This window comes from Schistocerca cancellata, chromosome 2 (genome assembly GCF_023864275.1).
Source record: "Schistocerca cancellata isolate TAMUIC-IGC-003103 chromosome 2, iqSchCanc2.1, whole genome shotgun sequence".
In the NCBI taxonomy this organism is placed as follows: Eukaryota; Metazoa; Arthropoda; class Insecta; order Orthoptera; family Acrididae; genus Schistocerca; species Schistocerca cancellata.
The window spans coordinates 277,050,971-277,067,039 of record NC_064627.1 but is presented as its reverse complement, the minus strand read 5'-3'; the positions used below and the strand labels follow the sequence as shown (position 1 = coordinate 277,067,039).

Genomic DNA, 16,069 nt, shown 5'->3' with positions numbered 1-16,069 from the left:
CTATGAATGTGTGCTGCATAACTGGCGAGCAGTTGCGCACGTCTGACCTGCAATGGAGTGACACCAACCTCCACCAGTACGCTGGTCATCGGACTCGTCCTAAAAGCTCCTGTCGCTAGTCGAACCCCACAGTGGTGCACAGGGCCGAGTAAATGAAATGCTGAAGGCACTGCCGAACCATAAACTACACTCCCATAGTTAATTCGGGATTGCACAACGACTCTGTAGAGCTGCAGCAGCGTGGAGCGATCTGCACCTCAATTGGTGTTGCTCAGGCAACAGAGTGCATTGAGGTGCTGCCAGCACTTCTGCTTAAGCTGACAAAGATGAGGGAGCCAAGTCAATCGAGCATCGAAAACCAATCCTAGGAATCGATATGTCTCCACTACAGTGAGTGGATCATCATTAAGGTAAAGTGCTGGTTCCGGATGAATGGTACAACGCCAACAGAAGTGCATGACACACAACTTTGCAGCTCAAAACTGGAAGCCATGGGCTAGAGCCCATGACTGCACCTTGTGGACGGCTCCCTGTAGGCGCCGCTCGGCAACACCAGTACTGGGGCAGCACTACGAAACGCAGAAGTCATCTGCATACAGAGAAGGTGAGACAGAGGGCCCAATAGCTGCTGCTAGACCGTTAATGGCCACTAAAAATAGAGAGACACTTAATACAGAGCCCTGTGGGACTGCATAATCCTGAATATGTATGGAACTATGGGAGGCACCAACTTGGACACGGAAAGTACAGAGCGACAGGAAGTTTTGGATAAAAATCTGGAGCTGGTCCCAGAGACCCCATTTATACAATGTGGCAAGGATACAATGTCACCATGTCGTGTTGTATGCTTTACATAAGTCAAAAAAGACGGAAACCAGGTGTTGCCATCTGGAAAAGGCTGTTCGGATGGCAGACTTGATGGACACAAGATTATCAGTGGTAGAGCGACCACGGCGGAAGCCGCACTGACATGGAGCCAGCAGGCCACGTGACTCCAGGACCAAACCCAACCGCTGACATACCATAAGTTCCAGCAGCTTACAAAGAACATTGGTGAGGCTGATGAGCTGATAGTTATCCACATCAAGTGGGTTTTTACCGGGTCTGAGCACCGGAATGATGGTGCTCTCCCACCACTGTGATGGAAAGATGCCACCGCACCAGATCCGGATGAAGATGACGAGGAGATGTCGGTTGTAGTCAGATGAGATGTTTGATCATCTGGCTAAGGACCTGATCAGGCCCGGGAGCTGTGTCAGGGCAATGTGTAAGGCCACTGAGGGGCTCCCACTGTGTAAATGGGGCATTAAAGGATTCACTGCAGCGTGTAGTGAATGAGAGAACATTCCCTTCCAGCCGCCATTTGAGTTTGCGAAAGGCTGGGGGGTAATTCTCCGACACAGAGGCTCGAGCAAAGTGCTCGGCAATCGCGTTTGCATCGGTAGATAACATGCCATTTATGTTAACACCGGGGACACCTGTTGAGGCCTGGTACCTGAAAAGACGTTTGATCTTTGCCCAGATTTGGGAAGGTGACAGATGGCACCCAATGGTCGAGACATATCTCTTCCAACACTCTTGCTTCCGTCGCTTGATAAGGTCGTGTACACGGGCACGGAGCTGTTTAAAGGCTATGAGGTGCTCCAGAGAAGGGTGCCGCTTATGCCACTGTAGAGCTCGTCAATGCTCCCTAATTGTCTCAGCAACTTCTGGTGACCACCAAGGGACTGCCTTACACCTCGGGCACCCTAAAGAGCGAGGGATCTCTTTTTCTGCCGCAGAAATAATTGTTGTAGTTACCTGCTCAACCATCACATCGATGTTACCGTATGGGGAAGATTCAATGGTGACAGCAGAGGTGAAAATTTCCCAGTCCGCCTTGTTTGAAGCCCATCTGGGCAGGTGTCCGTGGGCCTGACACTGGGGCAGTGACAGGAAGACTACCACACAGGTCGTCATGTGCTCTCCAGTGGATAGATGGCAGAAGTCCTGGACTGCAAATTGATAAATCAATGGCCGAATAACTACCGTGAGCCCCAGCAGAGGTCGAACTGAGACAGTACAGTTCAAGACAGGTATTCCCCGCATCATCCTTATTCTGACAGCCACAGCTTCAAGAGAGTTTGAAGGGGCACAAGTTCACTGCATACTGAGTTTAGGACATAAATGCAAACTCCACCCGACACTCAATTATAGTCGCTATGGTTCCTGTAATATCCCTTATAGCCACAGAGGGCAGGGGTCCACATTGCCGAGAAGCAGGTATCCTGGAGGGCAATGCAGATAGCAAGTGTAAAGTTCAACAGTTGCCGGAGCTCAGCCAGGCGGTGGAAAAAACCACCGCAATTCCACTGGAGGATGACGTCATTATGAGACTTGGAAGGCATGGAATATTCAATGAGGCAGTTTACACCTCAGGGACACCTGCTGCCACCACATTTTTTCCTGAGCAGTCTATATCCATTTTGTCTGAGGGTCTGGCGAGATCTAGGTCCTCAGAGGATGCCAAAATCTCCACCCCATCCTCAGACGCAGAGCTTGTAGGTAGTGGTGGTGTGGATGCCACTGCAATTTCCTTGGTCTTAGGGATTTTCTTTTTGGATTTCTCTCGCTGCTCCTTGGGTTTCCCTGGCTGGCAGGACTACACTGGCTCAGTCTCCAGGACTGAGGATGAGTGTGAAGGCCTATGACCAGCTGCTTTTGGGCTCTTCAGCCACCGGTGACAGACATCCCTGATGGTTTGGGGGGGGGGGGGGGGGGGGAGATCGGGGGCTGTTGTTCCCAAAGTAGGTGGTGCAGGAGCAACAGGGAGGGAAATGCCCCCCACCATGAAAGGGGCAAGTTTAGTCTTCCAGCTCTGAGAGGTGACTTGGGTTGGCAGAGCTGATGGTGCCAGAACTGTTGTAGCGGCAGCGTAAGATGACATACGCACAGGCTGCAGGTGTTCATATTTTCTCTTGGCCTCAGTGTAGGTCAGTCAATTCAGGGTCTTGTACTCCATGATTTTCCTTTCTTTCTGGAGAATTCTGCAGTCTGGTGAGCAAGGCGAATGGTGCTGTCCGCAATTGACACAGACGGGAGGCGGGGCTCATGGAGTATTGGGATGTGATGGGCGTCCACAATCTCGGCATGTGAAGCTGGAAGTACAGTGTGGAGACATATGGCCGAACTTCCAGCATTTAAAGCACTGCATCGGAGGAGGGATATAGGGCTTTACATCACTGTGGTAGACCATCACCTTGACCTTCTCAGGTAATGTATCACCCTCAAAGGCCAAGATGAAGGCACTGGTGGCAACCTGATTATCCCTCAGACCCCAGTGGAAACGCTGGATGAAATGTACACCTCACCGCTCTAAATTGGCGCGCAGCTCACTGTCGGACTGCTAAAAAAGGTCCCTGTGAAATATGATACCCTGAACAATATTTAAGCACTTATGGGGCGTGATGGTTACAGAAACATCCCCAGCTTGTCACAAGCAAGTAACTCCCGTGACTGGGCAGAGGTTGCTGTTTTGATCAAGACTGATCCAGATCTTATTTTAGACAAGCCCTCCACCTCCCCAAACTTGTCCTCTAAATGCTCAACAAAAAACTGAGGCTTCATAGTCATGACAGATCCCCCAACAGCTCTTCAACATACAAGGTACTGGGGCAAATACGATTTGCTGTCATCCTTAGCATGATGTTCCTCCCATGTTGTGGCCAGGGAGGGGAACGATTTGGGGTCATACTTCTGTGCATTGAATTGAGCTCGTGAACGCTTAGAGACTGCTGGTGTTTCACCACCAGCAAGAGCTGATGGACTACGCTTCATTGCGTGTCATCCGCCCTGATGACACCCACTCTGACCAGGGGCCCTCCCCGTGGACAACACCCCACGATTTGGTTGTGGGGAGGAAGCAATCCTCATAAACAAGCAGTAAGCAGCTGATGCCGACGCAGTAACCAGCCGACGCAATCACAGTAACCCGCCATCGCTGCTGGTTGCTGTTTGAGTTGCTGACTTTGCGCCTGCCGATGCCAACACCGTGACTAACATTTGACCCAGCTGGCACCCGTGCCGTTCGCCGATGCCGTTTCCTACACCTCACTGATGCAACCTACAAACCTATGCTCAGTGAGCTCAAGAAATAACGATCTGAATGTAAACTATGGTGGTCATTATTCACAGAGGTGATTTTTTTTAATGATCACAAGATCAAAGAAAATTAGGACTACGGAGAAGGAACAACAACCTACGGAAACTGTAGAACCAGCTATGGCGATGACTGACTAAAGTCACGCCAGACTGGACTGAAGCAGCAAATTTAATTAAGGGACTTAGTCTGAAGTGAGACTCAGTAAATACAGAGTTAAATATTAAGTCAGATGTACAGACACAACAACTAAGTGACCAAAATCTTTCTTTAAGTGAAAAACTAGAGCACAACTAAGTGACCAAAATGGTTCTTTAAATGAAAAACTAGAAGCACAGAGTGCAGCTTTTGAATAAGTAGAAGCATAGAGTGAAGCTTTAAATTCTGAATCTGAGGTGTTAAATGATAAAAGTTGAAAATTTACGAGTACATTTAAAGAATGAATGAAGTAATTCTTAACTGTACAAATGAATCAAATGTTGATGGACTTTAACCAAAAGCAGAATGATCAATTTCAGAAGTTGACCCAGAAATTAGAATTTGATATTGAGGACAAGTGTACCAATATAGAGTTTGAATTTAATGAGAAGTTAGGGTCATTTCAAAGTGTGTGTAATGTTACATTCAACACAGTGAAACAGAGATTAACATACCGTAAAAGACACCATTGAAAGACAAGACAAACTGATCCCTATTGTCCAATTGCAAACTGCAGGGGGGTTAACACTCGTGTAGACGCGGTAGAGGGAAATTTTAATGAAAAGCTAGCAACCTCAGACACCACAAATATAAGCGGTCTGGAGAACAGATAGAGGAATTAACCGACCGCAAAGTTGGCAAGAGGGTAAGCACAGATAGCGTTCCACCGCGTTTAGCATCAGAGCTTGATGATGCTAAAAAAGGCATAGATGATTTGTGGAAGGAATTTACTTATCCAGAATAAGATAGAGAAGGGGGTAGCTTCACAGAATGTAGTGTTGACTAGTGAAGTAGTAACAGATTTACAATGGGGAGAAAATTCTGGTCTCGCCAGACAATTGCTCAAATTTAGATCAGATGGAGACGTGCACCCAACCCATTTCTTAAGAAAATTTAATCAAGCCTTACCAAAAAATTGGGAAGATGCAAAAAATTTGCTGCACATTACCTTCTAGGACCGGACTTTCAGAGAAAGTTTATGGAGAAATACTGGTCATCAAGTGCCCAGGAGAAGTTAATACTTGATTTATGGGAGCCAAAGCATTACTATAGTATGTAGGGTACAATGAGAAAATATTTTGACTGGCATTTAACAAGAGCCAAATATTTAGATAAACCAATGGAGGAAGAAGGATTGGTATGGATTTTGATAAGGCGATTACCCACTTAGGCTAGGAAAGACATATTAAGTAGCGGGTGGAAGACAGTAGAAGAATTACTCTCCTTTGTGGATGCACTGGATGCAATAAATAAAGATCGAAATGAGAATATGCACGAAAACGAGAATCAAAACTACAGGAGGAGCAATAATAATAGCTCTGGTAATTTCAAAAGACATGAGATGAATTTGGCTAGAGTACACCAATATAATCAGAATAAGGGTAATGAAAATTATCAAAAAAGGCATCCTCCTTTGAATATAGGCCGAGTAACTACACAAGAATTTGCACCTGGCAATAAGAGGGCTCAAAATGGGAATGTCATACACAGGTCTGGTAACAAATCGGTGATTACAAACAGTGAGCAAAACAGAGGGCCGAGGTCGTAGAAATACATTAAGAGGCCTACCTCATAATAAGTATGTTTCCTTTACGCATAACATACCAACAAAAGAATAGTTGCTATTAGAAGAACCTGATGTAGCTACAGTTACTCCACAACTGATTATAGTTGGAAAAGTAGATAATTCCAAAGTGGACATATTTATTGATTCCGGTAGTGCAGTGTCACTTATTTCTAGTGGATTCTTTAATATGTTAAGAACTAGCAATAACTTACCTGTATTACCCGTAACAGGAGTATATATAATCAGTATAACTGGAACTAAAAGTAAGGTTGTTAAACACGAAACCCAAGTAAACTGTGTCATTGGTGAGATTACGTTCCGGCAAACACTGCTGGTAGTAGAAAATATTAATAGAGGTGTTATTTGGTTTACATTGACTGTCAGAGTTTAAACATTATATTGAATTTTGAAGAGAGCTGCCTTTATTTTGGACTTGGGGAAGATAAATATTGTGTTAAGTTTCTAGCAGACAGTTATGTTGATAAACAAACATCTGAACGCCAGAGTTTACGATTAACCGCAACAGCGTAATTATCACCAGAAATGGAAAACGTAAGGCATGCATCACAACGAGCTGACACACAAAATAAAGTAAATGAATCCCCAATACTAACCAATGACCAGAAAACAGATTTAGCCAAAATTCTATTAAGAGCATGAAATGGTATTTTTGGATAGTCCAGGTAGTATTGGTGACTACGTATGTAAATTTAAGATCAAAGATGATACACCATTCTTCGGTAAACCTTACCCGGTACCGGTGAGGTTAAAAGAAGTGGTTAAGGAGGAGATAAATAAAATGGTAGGTAATAAAATAATAGAACGCAGTACAAGCATTATAAATGATCCCTTGGTAGTGGTGACAAAGGCTACAAGTGGTGTGCGGCTCGTAATGGATGCGCGCGCCCTGAATAAACATATAGAAACCGAAAGGGATAAACTCGTTAACATCGACGAGTTGTTATCCAAATCTGAGAAAGCACAGTACTTTAGTTCGATGGACCTGACTGCTGGGTACTGGCAGATTCGGTTACATCCAGATTCAAGGAAATATGCAGCATTCCTTTTTTATGGAAAATCATATCATTTTAATGTGTTACCATTTGGGCTAAATATCTCCGTATCAGTGTATATGCGCGTTGGACGAAGCGATAGGGAGAGAGTTATTAAAGGAGTTAATTATATATGTAGATGATATATTGATAACATCACCCACCTGGAAAGAGTTTGCCTAACCTTGAGGAAAACCCTGCAAAAATTTAAAGAAAAAGGTATTACAGTAAAATTGCCTAAGTCACACTTTTCCAGGCAAGAACTAAAATTCTTGGGGCGTATCGTAGGTGTACAAGGATTAAGCCCGATCCAGAATGTGTAAAGGCTATTAAGGAGTGTCCACCACCTAGAAACATAAGACAATTGGAGGGATTTCTTGGATTGGAAGGGTATTATAGATGATGTGTACAGGAGCAAGAGTTGAACGACCCTTGACTTTTGTGTTTATTACAAAAGGGAATACCACAGAGTTGGGACCAAGAGGCACGTGACGCATTTGAAAATGTAAAGAGGGCGCTATCAGAATCACCGCTGCTGCACTATCTGGTGATAGGTGAACCATTTAATATTTTGACCAATGCATCCAACAATGGTACAGCTGCAGAGCTTTTCCAAGGTGAATGGGGGTTAGACAGTATTGACCACCATAGGTCAATATCTTTTGCTAGCTAGAGTCTCAACAAAGAGGAATTAAATTATACGGCAACAGAAAAGGAATTATTAGCCACAGTATGGGGTATACAAAAATTCCAAACACTGATATGGGGGTCCGAAATATATGCCTATACAGATCACCAAGCTCTGTCATTTCTAATGAATAGTCGATTCCTACATAGTAGATTGGTGTGGTGGATGTTGTTTCTTCAAGGGTACGACAGTAAGATCCAGTATGTAAAGGGTCCGGAGAACACTGTACCTGACACTGCCTCGGCTACCAGTAGGAATGAAAGAACTAAAGCATTCGGAAGGACCTGGCGTAATCTTTGCGATTAATTTTCTGACATTAGAATACCCACACAATGAGGTACAAGAGATGGTTCAGAAAATAACAGAGAACATCCAACATGACCCTTATTTTATGGACATCTTTGCTATGTGTGTTAGGAAATCACAACCGCCTAATCAAGAGGGAAGGTGGAAGATTGTGCAATATAATTTGTTCTGGAGATACGATAAGACGACACAATGTTGGCATTTATGTATACCAAGTCTAGTGGAAGACAAGTCAGTGCGGTACACTCATAAGGTTTATGGACATTTCGGTAATAAAGAAATGCATTACACATGTGAATAAGTTCTATTACTTTAAAAAGCTAGGACATGAAGTAGCATCAGTGATTAAGACTTGTGAGATTTGTCAGAGAGTCAAAGAGGATAACTATCACGTTAAATATAAAATTTATTCAATTATTCCTAAAGCATTGCACGATCTGACAGCTGCAGATTTCTTAGGACCAATTCCAAAAGGAAGAGGAGGAGTGGCCTACATTTTTGTCCTCATAGAGTGTTGGTCGAAGTATGTTACATTCTACCCCATTAAGAAAGCAAACACACATACAGTAAAACATTGTCTACAACAATACTTTCTCTAAGTAGGCAAACCGAGACAATTTCTTTCTGACAATGGACCACAGTTTCCTAGTAAGTTTAAAGAATTTTTAGCATGGGGAGGGATTCATCAAATATTAATATCCAACTAACCCGTATGAATGAGTTACGAAGGAGATTGAGAAATTATGCCGCACTTACTGCCATGAAAACCATACATCATGGGCAACATAAATTGAAGATTTAGAGCTCATTTTAAATGAGTTACCACATTTATCAACTGGACTAACACCCTTGGAAGTATTAGGTAAATCCTTTGTAGGTGAACCACTTATCAAATGTTTTACGTGGCCAGAGCAACCTACTACTGATTACCAACTGAATCAAATGATAGTTGCTAAGAACTCAGTTGAGAGAGCACAACAACGAGTAAGCAACCACAATGAGAAGGCTGTAGAACATCAATATAAGGTCGATGACCTAGTCTTAGTAAAACAACATCTTTATAGAGTTCTGCCCTGAAGAAAGAAATGCATAAATTTTTTCAAAAGTATGTGGGGCCTTACTGAGTACAATCAGTGATCCACCCAAAAACCTTATTTTTAGTGGATCCTACAACTGGAAGAGAAAAAGGGAAATATAACGTTAAGGATATAAAGTGGTATATACCCCAGGGATGTTAACCCAGGCAGAGTGACGACATTCAGTTCCTGAGTTGGGTTCGGTGCACCTTCCACATTAGTTTTCTAAACCCAATTCCCTTCAAATCTTCAACTATTCTGTAATTTATTCATAACCTCTTAAACTATCCTATCATATTAGTATTTAAGTGGCCAAACATGACTACACGATTGTGACTAATTTAGGGAATCATGAATAACCAGCGATCTCTGGACATAATATGGATCAAACAGAATAATAATCTGGTGATAAGCAGAGTGTTATCTCAATGACATAAAATAAATAAGAATAGTATATTTAAGAACATATAGTGTGAGGGTACATAAAGATGTACAGTAGGGCAATGGACTATGATGCCTACTCAGGAAGGAGAAGGAGGGCACACCCAGCATTGATTGGATGGAAAAGGGCAGGTAGGGAGACCCAAGAAAGGCTGACCTACACTGTGTGGGCAGGGGCACCAAGAGTCAAAGGGCTCTGAGCACTATGAGACTTAACATCTGAGGTTGTCAGTCCCCTAGACTTAGAACTACTTAAAACTAACTAACCTAAGGACATCACACACGTCCATACCTGAGGCAGGATTCGAAACTGCGACCATAGCAGCAGCACAATAGCGGGCACCAAGAAGGGGATTGACCTGTACCACAGTAAATTAGGAATTTGTTTAAAGGGGCGTACCTACCAAAATGGAAGGAGGAAGTGCTTTCATAGTATCAACCCATATGTGAGGTATAAGTAATGTGCCTAAAGGAAAAGGGCAGTATCGTGACAAAAGTCACATATTTTGTAGAGATTATTCTGGTAAGTTTGAATTCTTGTTTCCACTCGCATTGTTATGTTTGTGTGAAGTTACATGTGTTGAAAAGAACACCTTTATTTACCCAGAATTCCTCCAGATTGTAAAAGGTATTGAATAAACCCATACTTAGAAAAACTAGTACATGAAGTAAGGGCAAATAACAGCATACACTTGGGTAATGCACACTTGGAGTTTACGACTGGAAAGGGAACAGAAAGATTCTTGTCCTTACAAAGTTTACATTGATCAAAAGGTCCATGATTAGATCAAAATGCCCATGATTATAATGATATAAACATGGAAAGGGAAAGAGAGCTATACATGAAGTACCATGTGTTCAATCTAAGGGGAGGGATATGTAGTGCCTCGAGAATTTCAGGGTAAATTCTAGAGACCCTTGAATTTCTACCGTCTCGAACACGCATTATTTTAGAGATGAGTGTGGTAAAGTAGAACTGTGTCTACTGAACCACAATTGTGTGTGTGTGGGGGGGGGGGGGGGGGGGGGCGGAGTGTATCGGACAGATGATTGGTGCGGGCAGGTAGTTGCCGAGCCCGCCTAAGGAGTAACATGTCCAGCACAAGGAGTAACCGTGACGGTGCGACGTCAAACATCATTGTGCGAACATCCGAGTGTTGTTGAAAGATGAGAAGAGACAATTACTTATTCATTCTTTCACTTACTTTTGTAAGGTCCAGAGAGTTGTTTTGTTAAACTTGGAGAGATTTGTAGACTGTATTTATGGAAAATTAATGTGATAGTTTCTGACGGACCGGAAGGTGTCGAGCTTACAAAAAATGTTTATGTTGTATGAAAACTGTTATATGAGATTAAAATACAATGAGATTGAGTTCAAAGTATTCTCGAGTGTATGGAGTTATTTTAAAAGTATAAAAAATTCCTCCAAACCAGCATCTTATCTTCGGAGAAGAAGTTGTGCAGGACATCGCAGTCGGCTATCATGAAAAGAAGATCGGTGAAGCAACTCCTAATAAGTTCAAAGCCAAGGGGGAGTGTGAGTCTTGCACACCAGTACCACCGTTAATCACCGGAAACCATCAGAAGACGTGACTTGAATTTACTTTTTATAACCGAAGTGTTACCTCTAAACAATTTTTCTGCCTTATTTAATGTCTTACTTAGAGACTCTGCTGTACATTATCCTCAGTGTGTACATGCTTGTCATACACAAACATGAATTGGTTTGGCAAATCATTTATAAATGCCAGTAATAACATAAGTCCTAACACAAAACTCTGGGGCACTTCACAGGTAATTTGGAATGCTGGAGCACTCCATAACATCTATTTTCATTAAGCAGTAAGTTGTGGCTGATTAGATAAAATGTCCTGAATAAATATAAGAATATCATACAGCTTAATTCCTTCCTATCCAAGCCAGTTAAAGCACTGTCTTCATGATGTGGAAAACTGCTATTTCTGTCTATCTGTTCTTCCTAAACAGACTCAGCAGTACTCAATGTCTCATTTTTATTCAGAAAACCAACTCACTTTTCACACATTACTCTTTCAGTTACTTTAGAAACATCTGTGACCAGTGACACTGATCTATAATTATTAATGCCAGTCTTACTGTCCTCCCTGTAGTGTGGCTTTATTAGGGCTTCATTTTTGACTGTACCTGTCCTGAAAGAAGTATTACTGTCAGGAACTTTAGAGTTTATGCTGGTGGAGCCAAGCTTGATTACCACATCTGGAATTAGTTTACTACAGTGAAACCCCTATTTCACGTTTTCGTGCGGTCCACACTAAAAAAAACACAAAACTGAAGAAAGTGCAGAATCGAAGAAAATATTAAAATCCCCCAAAATATGGGCAAAAACACATGTAATTGGCATATATGATTAAAAATCACAATCCTCTCCAATACTTTGTATAAAATCTGTCAAAGTGAAGGATATTAAATGTACAATACAATGTGTGCACAATAATTTGTGGTAATGAATTTCATCAGTTCTTAAAAAAAAAAAAAAAAAAATATCACAGATGTGTAACAGCAAGTAAAAACTCATCAAAAAATTGAAATTGGTATCTTTGTACAAGGTAATTGAGCTGTTTTCCAACACGCTATGACCACAAATTATATGTTCAAAACACTTGTTTTTGAGACATCATTCTTTGTGCACACCCAGAAAAAAGCAAATATTGATGAAATGTTGAATTAAATAAAAAACATCACAGCATCTAAGTGGTTAAACCATAATCATAAATGCGGAGATATGCTAAATGACGTACTTTGTCACCATTGTTGTTATTATTTAATGCTTTTCTTATGAACCGCAGTTCATATGCTCACCACAATTAAAGTGTTATTTTAGGCCTGGTGAGCTGAACAGAGGCACGAAACATGAATTTATTTCCCCAGCTGACGTTACAAGCATATTAGAAGTCGGTTACAAGCATGTTAGAAGCTGGCTTAGTGAATTTCTGTACACTGTATAAAATGTAAATTTGGAAGAAAGCTCAGGTGCTATAGTTTTGCATTGTGCCCTGTATCACTGCTGCCAGTCTTTACAATCTACAGTGTGTGATGTGTGCAGTGCAAAGTATATACACAAGTAGTGCAGGTAGTAGTTGCAAACTGTATCATGTCAGATTTGAACACTAAAGTCTTTAAAATATGCTATTGCAAAACTCTTGTTCTATTTCCATGTAATGTCTCTGTCATTGCACATCAATTGCACAAAAAGTATATTTTCAGTACTTCACAAAACTCTTTCCCCCTACAACACTTGTGTCAATGAAGGGCCGTTCCCCCTCTCCATACATCCAGTAGGCAAGCTTATTTTACATGTGTGAGTGTGCTGTACTAGCTATTGGGTGACTAACTTAGTCACCAGCCAATATGAGTTCACTAGGTGGAAACGGGCGACACTTCCTCGAATATGAGCGAAGATATTCTTCGAGACTTAAGTGTTTCAATTTACAATATTGATGACTGATATTGTTGTTGAGTACCGTACATCGAAAATACATGTAAAATGATGAGACTAAGTTATACGTGGCACAAGAAAAGTTGGTGGCTGGGCCCCTTCGTCAAATGTTGGCTCAGTCCAGAAAACTTCACTTCAACTGGCTTGTTTTTCCTTTACCACTGCAAGCTAGCAGTAGTTGTATCATAATTGCACGGTAAAGCTAATTGTTGCAAGTTGTATTGGCAACACCAATCATGGATTATGTCAGCATTTCCTCTCGCATCTCCCCTCTCTACAACGGACTAAAATATTCCCTCAACTTCACCATCACCCATGGTGTGAACCATGTGTCATTTGCACCATTTGTAACTTGTTCAGTCACATCAAATGTCAATTGGAAGAAAACGGGATGAAGTCAAGCAAGACATTTAGTAAGAACTTACAATCAAAGTAAACCTTACTAGGAAGAAATGTAAAATTCGGTAATTTTTAGCATTGATTTTCAGGGGTTTTCACAGGGGCTATGAATTTATGGTGTAGAATCCCAAAAAATAAAACACCGGAGAATGTAAAATCGAGGTTCTACTGTAATAGCATTTCTCACCTCAGATTCCTCTATTACTTTGCTGCCCCTTTTAACAGTGAAGCTATGGTTTTAAATTTTATATTTCTAAATCTTATTATTTGTATCACATTTGTCACACTATGAGAACCAAACAATGTACACACAGTTCACTAACAAAAGCATAACTACTGTTAAAAGCAAGAGGGCACATCGGCACATAAAAAAATTCCTGTAATGTCACAGATACTTTCATCTGAAAGAATTTCAGTGGCTAGTTATACCAGATATTGTGGTAGCATCTAGTACAAGCAGATTGTGAAGAGGGTAGGCAACAAGTTATCTTTTCAAATGTGCTAGGAGCAGTGTTGTTATATTTTGTCATGTGTGATTAAAGATAGATCAGGCAGATCCCACCAGATTACAGCTAGGAGCAGTGTTGTTATATTTTGTCATGTGACATTAAAGACTGACTAGGCAGATCCCAACAGACTACAGCACTGCCACAAATAAGAAACAAACTGATAGAGTGGTGTGTAGCAATCATACTTCTTAAACACACTAACAACAGCACACAGTATCACTGGTCAGATTGGTTGTACATGGTTCTCATTGCCAGAAGTGTGTGTGTGTGTGTGTGTGTGTGTGTGTGTGTTAACTTTCCCAGTCTGCTGTTCATCAGTCATTTTGAGAATTTTCACCTTTTTTCTGCTGATCGAATCACTGGACTTCCACCAAATTCTGACTTCTTTTGACACTGTTTCTTCACTTTTCTCAGGTTTCCAACAACCAACTGACTCCTTGCCATCACTGTCATTGAAGCCTCACATTTTGAAACTTTTAGTCAAGTATTTCCCTGTCATATTATGCCTGGTGTGAGTACCACTGCCATCTGATTCTATCCTGTATTTTTCCCCTTCATATGCACCCACTACATGTGTATCTTCTCTGCTAGTTTTTGGTTTGCCCTGAAGTACACTTACAACCAGTGAGACAAACACAATGTCTCAGTGCTGGTATCTAATAATGTTTTAAATTAATAACCTACCTCAATTATTGCTTATTTAGTTGTGTTTGGTAGCTCCACTGTATCTTTCTTCGAACATTACTACAATTTTTTCTGAATATATAACAATATAACTCTTCAATTCATCATTTGTTAAGACATAAGTACAGACATCGTTGTTGCATTCTTATTCAATATGGTCATAGCTGGATCAACTCAAATTTCTGCTCTGTTTGCAGTTCTTCGACTCTCTTATGGGCATGTCACTGAAAAAACGTAAATTATGGTGCCAGTTATTCTCAAGAGAATACTGCATTATGTACAGGAAGTAAACTGTGACACAATGTACATTGCCTGCACAGCACATACTTCCATGTGATTGGAAAAAGATCAAATGTCACTCCAGTTTACAAAAGGAGTAATAGATTGGATGCACAGAATCAGAGGGCAAAATTACTAACTTGTGTCTTCTGTAGTATCCTTGAGCATATTATAAGCTAAAACTTATACCTTTTCTGGAGCGAAATAAGGTTTTCTGAACAATCAGCACACATTCAGAATAAATAACTTGTGAAAAACACAGCTTGCTTTATTCATACATGAGATCTTACAAACAAGACACGGCTCAAGATCTACAGTGTCTCTTCTTAGTTTTCTATGAGACATCAAACAGTACCACATTTTTGACTACTAACAAAGATACAATCCTATGGAGTATCTTTGCAAATGTATGTAACTGACTGGAGGAATAACAAAGTGAAAGGAAGAGTACTGCTCCATTTAAATTTAGAACCTTATATGAGAAACTAGTGCAGAAATGTTAGCCTACTATTCAGTAGAACAACTTGTGAAGGACAACCTGAAAATCTGAGCAGGAGAGTACTTAGGATTGCTGATTGTTAAATGTTTGTTACTTTTAAAAAAATATTAATTGCATATTAATTACATATTCAGTACAGTATATTATATTTATGCTATTATAAGAAAAATTGTAAACAATTTTTTGGTTTTGACTAGTCTCCAGTACATTAAGTCAGTGATTTGAAATTGTATGTTAAGAGACATTCCACGAATACTTGACAGATAGAAACCAGTACCGTACATTATACGTATGACGAATGTTTAACATAAATAAAGATAATATTGGGTTCGCCCTAAGGAAGTGTAATTGGACCTTTAATGTTATCAATATATAAGAACGACTGCTCAGATAGGATCAGCAGCACTATAGGAACTGATGATTCAATCATATACAGGAAGGAATTGTTGTTGGAAGGTCGACACTTCCAGTTGGTGTAAGTAATGCCAGCTCACCTTAAATTTAGATAAATGTAAGATAATGCCTATAAGAAAAAAAGAGTTGGATAGTATCTGATTACAAGATAAATGGTGAACATCTGAAGCGAAATGATATGGGATGACCACATAGCATCAGTTTTAGGTACGTCAAAAGGGAGACTTTACATTTGTTGGAAAGGTTCTGGGGAAGCGTAGTGCATCTTTAAAGGAAATTGCATGCAAGACACAAGTGCGATAAATTATAAAATATTGTTCCAATGTTGGAACCCTTATCAAGTA

The 16,069-nt window shown here is 40.9% G+C and overlaps 1 protein-coding gene across 2 annotated transcripts in view; it reads right to left on the bottom strand.

Annotated features, from left to right (window-relative positions):
• The window catches only part of LOC126161612 (NFX1-type zinc finger-containing protein 1-like), a 251,498-nt gene that overhangs the window by 216,413 nt on the left and 19,016 nt on the right, over positions 1-16,069 (bottom strand). The window contains exon 2 of one of the 2 annotated variants that reach the window (XM_049917567.1): positions 14,534-14,757. The exons of the other annotated variant lie outside the window; for it this stretch is intronic. The gene's annotated coding sequence lies outside the window, so the exon portion shown is untranslated. The remainder of the gene's footprint in view (positions 1-14,533; positions 14,758-16,069) is intronic. 2 annotated transcript variants of the gene reach the window in all.